The sequence below is a fragment of the Limulus polyphemus genome, unplaced genomic scaffold, assembly GCF_000517525.1.
Source record: "Limulus polyphemus unplaced genomic scaffold, Limulus_polyphemus-2.1.2 Scaffold1258, whole genome shotgun sequence".
In the NCBI taxonomy this organism is placed as follows: Eukaryota; Metazoa; Arthropoda; class Merostomata; order Xiphosura; family Limulidae; genus Limulus; species Limulus polyphemus.
The window spans coordinates 210,740-219,327 of record NW_013666868.1 but is presented as its reverse complement, the minus strand read 5'-3'; the positions used below and the strand labels follow the sequence as shown (position 1 = coordinate 219,327).

The 8,588-nt window shown below is 33.2% G+C and overlaps 1 protein-coding gene across 1 annotated transcript in view; it reads right to left on the bottom strand.

Annotated features, from left to right (window-relative positions):
* Nucleotides 1-2,377, bottom strand: part of LOC106462816 — an 11,032-nt gene extending 8,655 nt beyond the window's left edge. Inside the window, exon 1 of the mRNA XM_022390189.1 lies at nt 2,320-2,377. The gene's annotated coding sequence lies outside the window, so the exon portion shown is untranslated. The remainder of the gene's footprint in view (nt 1-2,319) is intronic.
* Between the last annotated feature and the right edge of the window lie 6,211 nt (nt 2,378-8,588).

Genomic DNA, 8,588 nt, shown 5'->3' with positions numbered 1-8,588 from the left:
AGAAATTGGGTTTCGATACCCGTGGTGGGCAGAGCTCAGATAGCCCATTGTGTAGCTTTGTGCTTAACTTCAAACAAATGAACAAACCTTTCTACCATTTTTTTACTCTAGTAAAAATCAAGTTTGCGACTGCTTGCAAGTCAAGTATATCGCCCCAAAAGAGAAAAATAATAGAACAGTTACCTGTAGTAAAAAAGTTTTTCTTTATTTTATAATATAAGTTATAGCTTCTCACAAAATAAAGCACACACATCACCATATTTCTGGTTGCAAGCACGCACAAAAAAAATACTTTGACTCATTTGGAATGTACAGACAAAAATATTCGCACAAAATTCCTTCGTGTGATCAACAGGGCTCAACGACTTAAGAAAAAAGCAGCAGGCCATAACCTCAGAGACTTGCATATCAACATGTACATGTAGCAGCATACAAACTAACTCAGAATGACATAGGAGTGAGCTAAGTTTGAAGAAATTATAATTCAACATTTTAACTAAACTGTGTTAAACACAGATGACAAACACCATAAGGGTGGCTTTGTTTAGATGTTGCGACATTTAAAGAAACACGGCAACATCTTTTCATTCACTTTCCAATCCTTATGTATAAAGAACTCTAATCATGTCAGATATTAACATTCTAATTCAAGGAACTCAATGACTCCTCTATTAGCTTGCAATACAAGTCGCAAAGCGGGTGAAAAATTAAAAACAAAGTTATTTTTGGCGTTACTAAAAACCTGTAAACTATTGCTCATTTTTCCTATTTTCACATTATCTCCTGGAAGTATATAACGAAAGCCTTTAATACGACACCAGTTTTGAAATATCTAAACGCTGCAATTTAGTTTTATACACATATATACCACGAATAACGCTTCCAGCAGATGGCTTTACAACAGTACGCTGAACCGACGTTAGCAATTACGACACAAGATGGCAAAGTCGGTAATTCACGAATTAAAGATGAGAAGGCAGCAATGATAGGGCAGAAAGGTTTAAATAACTTAGTATCACATGTTCACTCCATTACTCTTCATGTCTTACCTTACTGGGTGGCTTAAAAATATAAACCAGACAGCGAGTTATGTAGTTCTGTAAAAGAACGTTTAACTTTTGTGGTAAATGTTAACACTAACGTAACTTTCGGAATGTACGAGAGCAACGAGGCTCACAAGAGTATGTACAGGTCCACTTGAACTATTAAATATTAATACACACATATAATACAGAACTAGGCCCGGAAGTATGTTATGGACCAATTACAGAATATAGTAGCTATTATAAAAACTGGTTGTTTTGTTTGTGTATATGATAAGTTGTCGACGAACGTCTTTCCTGCAACCAAACCAAAATCATGAGAATAATTACAAACCAACGAGTTTTTTCTAATGTAACATAGTAAAGAGCTTGACCACTAAGACCAAGTCAGGAGCGTACCCTAGGAGGGGGAAGAGAGACAAAATACCGCTGAATTATTCAAATAAGTCTAAAAGAGCCACTTTCTTCCGATTTTGAAAACCAAACTCTTGACTTACACGTAAGTCACTTAAATTATTTGTAAAGAAAAAAGATCCACAAGTTTTTGGAAAAAGACCCCCCCCCCCCATCCCAGGTAGATCAATAATGTCCGATATTTTACTAGTTGGAGTGGTGAGTAAAATGAGAACTTTCTTGAATTTCATATCTTAAATGATATAAAATCGATACAGAAATGTACATTTTCAACCAATCCAAGGAACCCTTAAAGTAAGCCTACAGCGTCTGTTAATTTAGAAAATACGTTTCTTTTTATATACAATAAAAAATAAAGTATACGGTGATAAAGTAAAATTGATAATAATAACAATAAATCGCACATTAACTACTGCATTCACAGGTTTTAGAATGAACTTTAACAGCTGTATAAACTGTTTACTGCCAGGCTCGTTTCTATTTCTTGCTCTAGCAGTCATAAAGTTCCAGTTTACGTGGTTTCTTAACTTGTCGCCTTAAGGTCTAACAATGGGTTCAATAAAATTACATTGCTGATTCTTCTGTACTATTTTACATTCCCAATATTACACGGTGAACTTATTAAATTCTCAAATTAAATTACTGGAGAATATCATAAACTTCATAAGAAAATTCTAATATATTAACGTCAAAGTTATAAAATTTGGTATTAAAGCAATATCAGAATGAATAGATTGGAAGTCGTTAAATGAATATTTGATAACGTAATATTAAGTATAAAGTGAAATAATAATTTCGAATTAAAAAGAAGAAATGTAAGTCCACAGCTGATTTAAAAGTATTAACTAAAGACCTCACTCACATTAGACGCTGTGTTACCAACAGTGGTAGTGGTAACACTTAGAATAATCCTGTTCTTCTGGATTGTACTGGTTTTTCACCACTACTAAACTGTGTTTAAAGACACCAACCACGAAGATCAAGGTAATATTTTTACCTGTCTGCTCTTGGCTTTTATAAATATTCACAAAAGCTAGAGTGACCTAGTTTCTTTCTGAGATCCTGGTTGGGTCAGTGAGATGGGTTGGAGGAGGGATTACTATATCCTGAGCATGCGCAATTTGTCTTACCTAGAGCTTGCTTAATGTTCGTAGTAAAATAAGAACACGTGGATGTTCCGTTTTCTGTAATGTAAACATTGAACGGAAACTCCAACGATTGATGAGTGTAGAAAATAGAAGACACCTGCTTACTAATCCTTGTTAACCCTAAAATTTCGTCGATACACTAAAAATCCATGATACAATAACTAACTAGCTTTTGACATGCATGAAGTAGCTGATTTTTTAATAAATGTTTGTGATTACTCACTTGAATCCTGGCTTCCAAAAAGAAATGATGAATTACGTAAAGTAAAATAGTTTGTTAGTGTTAAGATATGTTGTTCGCACACAGAAACCAAGAAACTGATGACCGCGGAAGTTTTATATACTATTTGGTGGTCGGATGCAAAAACAGAATCCGTTAGAAAATAGATGGTGTTTGTAATGATGCAAAAATTCTATATGAATAAGGATTTGTGCTACTGTAAGTCACGGTTTGTTGGAATGATAACTATCCTAGGGTATAAATCACGTAGTTACTTAACACTGACGCGAAAGTGTTTTCTTAATGCTGTTAGAATATAAGAGTGACCTCATTTACAAATGCATTTATATAATAACCGGCTCAATGCTGTAAGAAACGAACACCTTGCACAGGCAACTGCCAATTTAATATCTATTGTTAAGCCTTCAGTTTTATAACAAATACTGAAACATAAGTACACAACTTATTACAATAGGAATTATAAATTATCCTCGTTTTCAAGAGCATTTTATAAAACAACTATCAGATTAAAGTGATTTTGTGAAAAGGGTTTTATCCTTATATTTTATAGCGCATAAGCATAGACCAAATTCTCTTGGTTATAAACCATGTCGTTTATTTTAAACTTTGTTTTTTTTTACATAAATTCATATACAATAAAGAAATAATGATGTACATATAACTCTACCCTCGTTTTACCAGTAATATGTAATATATCCATAAAAAATGTTTGTCTAACATAAGCATAGACCAAATTCTCTTGGTTATAAACCATGTCGTTTATTTTAAACTTTGTTTTTTTTTTACATAAGTTCATATACAATAAAGAAATAATGATGTACATATAACTCTACACCCGTTTTACCAGTAATATGTAATATATCCATAAAAATGTTTGTCTAACAATTCAACCATACATATTCTGCTCTCTGTTGGTTAATATATTCATATTCATTCATTTTATCCATAAATAATTCAAATTTGTGTTACTTAAACTTTATTGGAATTCGTTAGTGTAAAGGTTAGGTACTGTGGACTGTAAAGCTGATTAATTTGTTGTTTTCATGAGAAGTAAATCAAAAGTCCATAAACTATACAGCTTTTAAAGATGTCAGTGTTTCTTGACGAAGAGAACGTATTAGTAACTCGAAGTTATTAAAAGCATACTTTTTACAATATATGAAAATTACCAACGCGAGTTACATTTTTTTATCTCACCCATTTATATAGACTCTAAGTAAACAACGTTATTTAGTATGCTGTGTATACATTATTTTCTACTCTGCCTGTAATGATTCTATTCACTAGATCTGGGCACGATTCACTGGTTGGATATCAAATAGCTAGGGATTTACAAAGGTCGAAGATTTGGAGCAAGGTAATTAGTGTTAATTAGTATGCAATTAATCTTACAGAATGATAAACGGTTTTCAAGTTACAAAGGTTCGAATGGTCGAAATCAACTATTAGAAGGGAGGGTTAAGGATAAATAAAACGTTGTTTCTTAAAAGTATTGTACGATAGAGTAAATTTCAAAAACGAGGAATCAGTGAGTGAATTTCAATACTTAGGTCAAATCCTGCTCATGCTTGTTAAAATTAGAGGTAAGTTATTTTTATATTTGGTAAACATCTGTAACATAAATTTGTTTCCAAGAGCTAATGGTAGGCCATGATTCAACCATGTGTGAAAGGCGAAAGAAAATTGTGTGAAGTAATTTTTTCTTTGTTTATTAGTTTACTCACGCTCCTCATTACATTGACTTCTGGCCTAATTCAGATTTCTAAGTCAATATCGTTTTGAAGTTAAATTAAGTGCGCCATGTTTTTGAAGACATTAACAGATTAGGTTGATCAAACTTCGTCATATATTCATGAATAGTAACGTTTCCTTGGTTCAGAAAAATTGCAAACATCCTAACAGCATCAAAGCTCCCCTCTTTAGTGGCTCACCACTAATTCTGAAGGTTTATAACGCTAAAAACCAGGTTTCGATACCCACGGTGGGCACTGCACAGATAGCCTATTGTGTAGCTTTACGCTTAGCAACACAAAAACCAACAACTATAACCATAAAAAAACAATAGTATTGTTAACCATTTCTTAAAATCTACATAGCAGTCTCCTATTTCGTGGAAGCCCACCTCCTCCACCCCTAGTGGCACAGAGGTAAGTCTGCGGACTTATAACACTGGAAACTGGGTTTCGATACCCGTGGTAAGCATAACACACATATTCCATTGTTTAACTTTGTGCTTAACGACAAACAAACAGTTTTGGAATATACCCTTTTTTAAGCTCCATAAATATTTCTTCTAATATGGCTTGCAATTTTTTTAACGATTAAAACAACTGTTGGGAAAATACTCTAACTATAACTTGATTTAAAAGCCTTTTTGAACGCTATTTAAAATCGAAATAATGCATAATAAAGTTTATACTATTTTAATTATTTTTACTTCGAGTCACCAGTTTAAGTATTTTAATTGTAAGCGTGAAAACGCTTCTATTTAATGAATTTTTGAATAATTTTAATGAATATTTTATTACACTCGGAAACAAAAACTATATTTAAATACCAGTACATGACTATTATGTAACAGATGGTTGAAGGGCTTCAATATTTAAATAAATAAATATATACAAAATTATGGGTGATGAAATAACTAGTGAATTAAACAAGGTAGGTTTGTTTGTTTGTAGGTAAGCTCAAAGGTACGCGATGGGCTCTCTGTGCTCTGCCCACCACTGGTATCGAAACCCGGTTTCTAGCGTTGTAAGTCCACAGACATTCCTCTGTGAACAAGGCAGAAGAAGATATGTTGAAATTGCGCTTAATGTTCAATATTTAGTTTAAAATTAATGTAAATCTGTTGGCACAACAAGTAATCTTTAACATTAATTTTATTAATGTGATTTTAAAAAAAGTTTTGTGTACTTTGATAGTTTATAATGTTTTATAATTATTATTTTCCAGTGGAAACAAAATATATAATATCCTAAACACTTGTATCAACGTTTGAGTATTAAAGGGCGCTTATTACACGAGAAGTTCTTTCGTCTGTCGCTTGGAGATTGACAGTCACGCAACAGAAGTAGTAAAGTGTTCATTCTCATTACCGGCTTTGTTGTGATAAGAATGGTCGTATCAAACATGTACATCCATTTTTTAAATCACTGCAAATTAGATGAAAGCTCTCAATTATACAACACGTTTTATTGTATAGCATGTCATCCGAAACAAGAAACGTTTGAATAGAAAGAATGATGATTTATAGTCATAAATCTATAAGAGTGACGTATATACCAACACAAGTACTTTTTATTACTGTTGTATTTTTTTTCTATACTCATCAAAACCGCAATTGTATAAAATATATTTTACATTTTTTTTTTACTACTTAGTGCAAATTAACCAAGGGAGACACTAATTTACTACAGACAGAGGTGTTTAAAGGGTCATTTGATGACTACCTGAATTTCCACTTGTTATATTTCGTTATGAAGCAATCAGAGGAATGTAACTATCGGTTGGTTGACGGGTGACATTATCAGTGTAATGCTTGGAGTGGCGAAAACAGATTTCAACGTGAATTTTTTTCTAATTAGCGAAAACTCTCCTAACTCAATGTCATATAAAAGAAATTTCAGGCTATACAAACTAGTATATTTATGTGCCAAAATTTAACAGCTAGAATCCAAATCACACAATGTGAGATCATTTGACAACTTGTGAAAAAAAATCTTGAATAATTCAGTAAGCGAGTTCTTAAGATCTCGTTACTGTTTGTTTGTTTAGAATTTTCGCGCAAAGCTATACGAGGGTTATCTGCGCTAGCCATCCCTAATTTAGCAGTGTAAGACTAGAGAGAAGACAGCTAGTCATCACCACCCACCGCCAACTCTTCGGCTACTCTTTTACCAACGAATAGTGGGATTGACTGCAACATTATAAAGCCCTCACGGTTGAGAGGGCGAGCATGTTTGGTGTGACGGGGATTCGAACCCGCGACCCGTAGATTGCGAGCCGAGCGCCCTAACCACCTGGCTATGCCGGGCCATTCTCGTTACTGTCAAGTCTCACTGTCTTAGAATGTGTTGTCAGATAGCTCAACAGCATGGGCGCCCGCAGGAAGGGGCAAGAAAGGGCATTTGCCTTATTACATTTCACAAAAAATTGAACGTTTTATGATGTAAACTAACATCGTAGTTAAACTAAGTGTTTCTAACAATTTTTATTAAAACTGTAAATTTGTGTTTACGTTTAAGCACACATAACACATATTCTTTTAGCCTGTTGACCTACTCCGTAAAAGCTGATCTCCTACATACATGTTTTGCCCCGCCGTTGAAAATATATCTGTGTGCACCCATGCTCAACAGTAAGTCACAGAACTTATAATGTTAAAAAATGGGTTTAGATACCCGCGGTGGGTAAAGTACAGATAACCCATTGTGTAGTTTTGCGCTTAACAACAAAAAGTAGTGTATGGCCCTATGATCGGCTGTTGATCAATGCGTTGTCGAAACTGTGATTTCTATCATGTGATTGAAACTAAGCTTTGGTTGGCTTGTTTCACTAAGGGATCAATATGTTATGACCCTGATGGCTTGCAACATTAGCGTACTGTTCAAGTCGATAACTACAACTCTAATAAATAATTTGATTTCATCGTGGTAAACTGACGTTGCCTTAGTAAGAAGGAACTTAAGCCTAGTTCTAGCCTTAAGATATATTTCCAGATTAAATACCAGAAAAGTTTAACCTCAGCGAGTTTTAAGAATATTTTCAAATAATTGTGTTATTTTAATTGGTATTCCTCCATAATATCATGAAGTTGTTATATTTCAACGATTTTTGGGGTCATTCTTTCAGTTCCTGGATAATAAAGTTAAAACCAAACAACTAGCATTAAAGTATTTTTGAAAATTGAAATGACATTAATAAAATAGTTCGTCAATAAATATTTATTTTCGTGTGTGTGTGTATGTGTATTTACATATCTTCCAAAAATAGTGCGAGATGTTTTTGTTTTATTGGTAGTTTGAATAATAATTACGTTATTCTATAAAGCCACAAATCTTTATTAAGTATTTCACCACATATATATATATATATATTTGAAAAAAAGGTTTAAAATTACAAAATAAATTTATCGTCTTCCGACTCTAAATTATATCTTTAGAACAGGTGGCGTTCATTTGCCATGGAAACACATTAAAGCGGGTAACCAGCCCAACAATTTATTGTATGTAATTTTCACTGTTGACGTCATTATTAACCTCCTTTTATTAAGATCCGCAATCTTCTTCCGTAAGCACAGAACTTTCTTCATTGCTCTACAGATTACGTCGAAGATTATTTCTCAGACAAAACGGATATGACCTCGTTTTGCATTCGTTTCCATGGTTTCAGGTGAGCATAAAGAACGAGCACTTCGAACCCTTTCGTTCCTGCTTCTTTACGTACCACGGTACCAAGTGAAGGAATATTGAAATACTTTCCAACACAACAAAAAAAGTGGTGCCCTAATTTGAAAGTATGTGAATTAGATACAAAATAATTGAAAATTTTTGATATGAAATATTTACCACATTATAGTACTTTAGAATTTGCACTTTTATATAAAAATCTGTAATAATACAATATTTTATTAAAGTATGTGTGATCAGAACACTTCTTATATCATTAAAAGTAAGTGAACTATGAAGTAACTCCCCAAAATAGTTGTGCATGCGCAATGATAGTCTCAAACAACTGAGT